The sequence below is a fragment of the Balaenoptera physalus genome, assembly GCF_965194825.1.
Source record: "Balaenoptera physalus genome assembly, chromosome: 16".
NCBI classification, from domain to species: Eukaryota; Metazoa; Chordata; class Mammalia; order Artiodactyla; family Balaenopteridae; genus Balaenoptera; species Balaenoptera physalus.
This window is the reverse complement of record NC_138898.1, coordinates 92,177,140-92,183,219: the sequence shown is the minus strand read 5'-3', so window position 1 is coordinate 92,183,219 and position 6,080 is coordinate 92,177,140. Positions and strand designations below refer to the sequence as shown.

The 6,080-nt window shown below is 64.2% G+C and overlaps 1 long non-coding RNA gene across 1 annotated transcript; it reads right to left on the bottom strand.

Annotated features, from left to right (window-relative positions):
• Positions 1–701: 701 nt before the first annotated feature.
• On the bottom strand, positions 702–5,630 carry LOC309645070. The gene is made up of 3 exons (XR_014254722.1): positions 5,120–5,630; positions 1,499–2,499; positions 702–1,410 (listed from the first exon to the last, which is right to left on the bottom strand). It is a non-coding gene; the product is annotated as an uncharacterized lncRNA (long non-coding RNA).
• Positions 5,631–6,080: the final 450 nt, after the last annotated feature.

The window sequence follows — 6,080 nt, the reverse complement described above, 5'->3', positions numbered from 1 at the left end:
ACGGGGAGACTGGCGTGTCCCGTGTGGCTTGTTTCTGGGCAGAGGGTGGGCCCGGTGCCCCTTTGGGCTCTGGTTCTGGGCTCTGGCTGCCCTGTTCTCTCTGCAGGGGAAGGGGGAGGGGATGGGCTGCCCACGGCCACGCCGGGGCCCTCAGCGACCAATGGGCCTTCAGGGCCATGTGGGACCAGGGAGGCCGGACTGTGGGGCTGGAGCCGCACACCAGGCCAGGACTCGGGGGCTGGGACAGGCCAGAGCAGGGGTGGCCTGCTGGGGACACCTGCTTATTTTTAATGCTGACGCCACATCAGGAAAGCCAGTTAGGCAGTGGTGGTGAGAAATTGATTGGTTTTGGAGCAAAGACCAAAACCCAGAGCTCGGAGGTTGTGGGAACGACGGGGGGGAAGGCCTAGTTGGCCCGCCCATCCCGTGTGTGTCTGTCTGTTGTCCCTTGGAGGATCCGGGCGAGGGGGAGGGTCCGGGCTCCCTAGCCTGCCACCGCGGCCACCTGCTGGATCTGCAGGAATAACACTGGATGCACAGAGGCTGGGCTGGGGTCTGTCTTGGAACCCCCATGGTGGGGGCATGTCTCCTCCCCAGGAGGCTGGCCCAGGGCCCCTCCAGCCCGCACCTGCCCCGCCGTCATCTCCCACCTGGGCCAGAGCAGGGCCCAGGCTGGACTGCTGCCAGGTGGGCTCCCTGAGGCCTCCCTGCCCCTCACCCAGCCCCCACCCTCCCTGGGTTCCACCCACACCTGGGTTCTGGTCTCAGCATCTCTGCTCACTGGCCGGTGACGCTGGGCAGCTAAAGGCCCCGTCTGGCCCTCAGTTCTTCCCCCTGTTAAAGGGGGTGGAGGGCGTTGCCCTTCCCTCCCACCCCTTCTGCCTCAAACTGGACGTCTGCTCCGAAGCCAGGATGCACGGGGGCCCTGGTCACTGCCTGGAAGGCGTCATCAGGAGGGGCCCTGCCGGCCGCTGCCCACAGCCTGGCCCGTGCGTCTGTGCAGTGGGAGCCCAGGGACCCGGGAGAAGGCCCTCCCCCACCGGAGGTGGAGGGCGGGGAAGGGGCTCACTCCTGATCGTCATGCTAAGTGGGCGTCTGCGAGGCTGACTCGCGGACCGGGTCTGCTATTTTCCTAAGGATTAGGGGCTCTTTACACAGCACAGCCCTCGGCTGAGCCTCGCCAGGCACCCACCACGCAGGCCCTCAGGGGTGGGCAAGGCGGGGGTCAGGGGCTGCCCGCGCTCTGGTCGCCCTCAGGCCAGCGCTGCCCAAAATGGGGGCCGCCGGCCGCTGCACGCGTCTGAGCCGGGATACGCTGTGCGTGCAAAAGAGAAGACCGCAGAATATTCCAGTAGCGATTCTGCTTCTATGCATCACACGTCGAGAAGATAAGGTTTGGGATCTATTGGGCTAAAGAAAATATATCATTAAGGTTAATTTCCCCGGCCTCTTTGGACTTTTTTTCACTACGGCTTCTAGAAAATTCTGAATCACATACCTGTGTGGTCGTGTTCTAATTCTTTGGATGGTGCTGCTCCAGGTAATGTTACCACGTCTGCTCTCAATGATGTAAACCAGGATGGGACGGCAGGCGGGATGGAGGGGGGGACTGCGTGGGGCTGGCACGGCGGTGAACGCCAGGCTGGCGCCTGGTCCTGTGGGACGTGTGGTCAAACCCCCTCCCCTTGAATCTGGTGACTTACTTGACCAATAGTACGTGGTGGAAGTGACATCTGGACCCCTGAGACGGGGTCATGAGAAGGCTTGCAGCTTCTCCCTCTTCGTCCTCTTGGGACCCTGAGCTGCCACGGAAGAAATCTGATTACTGGAAAGGCCAGCGGTGGGCACTCAGCTCCACTGTCCCGCCTGAGTCCAGCCTTCCAGCCGTCCCCACCAGGGCACCCCCAGACCAGCCCCAGCCCCGTCCTGGGCAGTTGAAACCTGCTGAGTGACCTCAGGTGATGACACGTGGAACAGAAGAGCCACCCAGCCGAGCCCTGCCTGAATTCCTGACCACAAACCAGGGAGAGATGGCGAAATGGCTACTGTCAGAACTGCTGATTGGGGTAGTCTGTTATGCAGCCGACGACCGGAAGCACTGATACACGACTCCCCCTACTCCTCGGACCCGTTCCAGATCCAAGGTGTCCCGGTGACGCCCGCGCAGCACAGGGTCCAGTTCAGACTCCCCCTACTCCTCGGACCCGTTCCAGATCCAAGGTGTCTGGGTGACGCCCGTGCAGCACAGGGTCCAGTTCAGACTCCCGCGGCGCCCTTGGTCATCACGTCCACATAATGTCCTTCAGTCTGGAGTGACCTTTCCTTGACTCGCGACATTGACATCCTTGAGGACAGCAGGCCGTTTTGTGGAATCACATGCACTGGAGTTTGTCTGCTGTTTCTTCAGAGCCGGTTTCCTGCTTGGTAGGAGTCGCTGCCGGAGGAGATGGTTCTCCCTGGGGATGCCACAGAGGTGACACCGGGTCCTGGAAATGCGTCCTGTGCGGGGTGGGGGGGAGGGGGGGTCTGGTTTGATCTGACCGTTTGATGAAGGGAGTGTCTGCAGGGTTCCCCGCTCTAAGGTTACCCTTTTCCCTCTGCAATTAACGTGTTTTTGTGAGGTGGGAATTGGAGGCTGTAAATATCCTGCATGTCATCAAGGTTTCCATTTATTCCTGACTCAGGACACTCTGGCTGCTCTTGTTCCTTCCCTGCCCGGCTCTGGGACCATGATTTCTTCAAAAGCCTCCTTTCCTTCTAGTGGGGAAAGGGGCTTAGAAACCAAGATTTGGGTTCTAGGAGTGCCCACTGCTACCAAGGGGTCACTGCCCCAGGAGGATTTGGGGTGCAGGTCGGTTCTACACAGAGACGGCCCAGTGGATGCTGGCTGAGCCGGGGAACTCGGGGTTCACCGCCTGCAGGGTCTGTCCCCACGATGGGCCTGAGCCACGCCCTCCAGCTTCCTGGCCACAGCTGCAGCTCCTGCTCCTGTGTCACAGGATGTGATTCACGGGGGACCCAGATGGTGTCCCAGAGGTGGGCCTGAGTGCCATCTGAGTGGGCAGCACACCAGCACGTGCCCCAGACCCAAGTCCAGGGCTCGACAGGCAGCCTGGGAGCGAGGGGGTCAGAGAGCACTGGGGTGTGCTTGGCACGTGCTCGTGGGCACACGTGTTCACATGCACACCTGGGCGTGGGCGTGCGCAGGGAGCCATCCTCACGGCATGTGTGTGTATCTGACATGTGGTCTCTGTGTCTGTGTCCACACTGTGCGGGGAGCTGAGGGTCTGGGGGCGTCTGGGGGTGCCTGAGAGAGGGTGAACGCTGCTGCACGTGTGCGTGTGTGCACGGACTCACAAGTGTTCACGTGTGTGTTCACACGTCTGAGGCTGCTTGTTCACATGAAGGCCCGGGCGTGGAGCGCACACCCACGTGTGCGTGTGTGCACGGACCCACAAGTGTTCACGTGTGTGTTCACACGTCTGAGGCTGCTTGTTCACATGAAGGCCTGGGCGTGGAGCGCACACCCGTGTGTGTGTGTGTGCGTGTGCGGCCCCCAGGTAATTCTCAGGATGGGAGGTGGTCAGTTTGTGTCTGAGCACACGTGTGTCTATGTATGTGGACACGTGGGCACACGTGCAGCCGTGCTGAGAAGTGGGGGAGTGGGCATGAGAGACCCCACGGAGTCACGCCATCCCAGCCCCTAAAGATGCTGACCCTGTGCCCCACCGTCCTGGGGAGACAGCCGGCTCTCTGCCCCTCCCGACAGCCCGAACTTGAGACGAGCCCCAGCTCTCCCCCCCCGTCCCGAAGCTCAGGGGGCTCAGACCCTGGTCCCACATCACCCAGAGCCCCTACACGCAGCCCACGCTGCTGGGCGCCCACCCCCTTGCCTGCCGCTGGGCGTCGGCCGCGAGGAGCAGAGGGATTCTTCCCACGATGCGGCTGCTGCGAGGAGGGCTGGCGCCGCAGCAGCCGCTGGTGTCTGTGGGACGGTGGCGGCCGTGCGGGGGACGCTGGCCAGAGTCAACCCCAGCCGTGCCCCACGGTGGCTCCAGAGGGGCCCATCACCGGAGGCCCTGCCTCCCGGGATCCAGGCTGTGGGCAGCAGGAGGCGGCCGAGTGGCCCGGAGGGGCCGGCAGACTCGGCCAAGGTGCCCAGGGGGTCGGGGTCCTGCCTTGCAGCGTCCTGGGCGCCCCAGCCTCCCCCACCCACTCCTGCCAGCAGTGTGCCCCCGCCCCGTCGTCACTGCAGGAAGGGCTCTTTCCCCGGCTGAGCCCACCCACTCCTGCCAGCAGTGTGCCCCCACCCCGTCGTCACTGCAGGAAGGGCTCTTCCCCGGCTGAGCCCACACGTGCTCCCTGGCCTCACCGAGCGGGCTGGGCAGCCAAGGAGAGTCTCCGAGCCTCGGTCTCTGTGTCTGTAAATCGGGGACGTGGTCCAGTCTTGTCTGCTAGGGCCGACCTGGGGGCTGGGAGGCTGCCTGCCGCTGGGCCCGAGCCTCAGGGAGCCTCCGCTGTCGCCTCAGCCCCATGGTGGGGGGACCATCGATCCTCGAGGTGGGGGGCCGTCCATGCAGGCGGGCGGCGCATCCCCCATCGACCAGCCGTACTGTGTGCCGGCTCCCCCTGTGCTGTGCTAACAAGCCCATCTCGCGGCGCCTCGGGGCCTAATTGGCAAGACGGGCACGTGCGTGTCTGTCTGGGAGCCCGGTGGCTGTGCCCGCCCCAGCTCGAGGCGGACAGCAGTGCTGGGCCCCCGTGCCGGCGTCCTGCCCCTCGGGCTGCCAGCCGAGGCCGCCTGGTTTCTAGAGGCAACACCCAGAGGAAGGCCGCAGCAGGGATGTCAGCGGGGAGAAGGGGCTTGTTAGTGGGCCCCCTGAGAGGTGCTGGGCCCACCCCACAAGCCCAGAGGCAGCCTGGAGCCGTCCCACAGTGGGAGGGAGGGCAGTGCAGGGTGGGGAGGGAGGGAGAGGCAGGCACATGGGGAGGGGACCCGGGGCCCTGGCACTGGAGGGTAAAGGAGGACAGGGGTTACTTGGCACAAGGAAGGAAGATGGGGGCAGCCCCAGAACAGAACTGGGGTAAAACCTGCAGGTGCAAGAAAATGGACACTTACCTTGTCAACTTTGGTGTCCTGCCCAAATGGCAATGAGGTCCCGCCTGCTTCCCTCGGGAGCTGTCGTGGACCTGGGCAAGCGAGGGATGGCCCGGAAGGTAGTGATGTGCCCGTCAGTGGGCGCGTGCAAGCTAGAGGCCTGAGAGAGGACTCCAGCTCTGCGTGAGGCAGGAGGGCTCTCAGAGTGGACGCGATGGACCTCAGGAATGTCCCCTCGGGGTCTGCTCAGCCGAGCACGGTGCTACGGGGGGGGGGGCAGGGAACCGTGTCCTTGTCCCCAGAGACCATCTCCAGTGGAAGGACCTGAAGTCGGAGGGCCCGGCTGGGCGCCTCACTCTGCAGCAGACTCACCGCCTGCTCGGCCGGGGGGTCTCCTCATCCCAGTCCCCCCAACACCCCAGAATCCAGCTGCCCCTCCCATCGGGTGGACACCACCACACTGACCACAGGTGGGGACACTGATGCCCCGAGGACGGCAGGAGCGACCCTCCCAGGCCTCCAGCACAGCTGTTGCCGCCCGGTCCCCACTGCTCCTACCCCGGTAGCCCCCAGATGCATGCCTCACAGCCCACAGCCCGCCTGGGCCCGGGCTCCTCGCGCTCCTCCCTCTGGGTGATCCGGGACCTCCACCCAGAGGGAGGAAGGGCCAGCCCCTCGCTGAGGCCTGATTGGGCTCCAGGGAGGCCCCGCCCTGGATGCTCTGGCTGCACCAGTCAAAGAGCCCATTGTTCGTGGCTCTGCCTGCAGAGATGTCACGGTGGCAGCCTGAAGCCGGCCGTGATGGGAACGCTCCCACCACGGAGACCCCCAAACACGCCCGTCTTATTTTGCTTCCAGCAGACGTGTCCGGTGGCGCCTCTGCTCCCATGTTCTGGATGAGAAAACTGAGGCCAGAGGGGAGCAGGGTGCCTGGTCCCCCTCTTGGGTGTGGGGGACCCAGGAAGGCGGTGGCAGAGCCTTG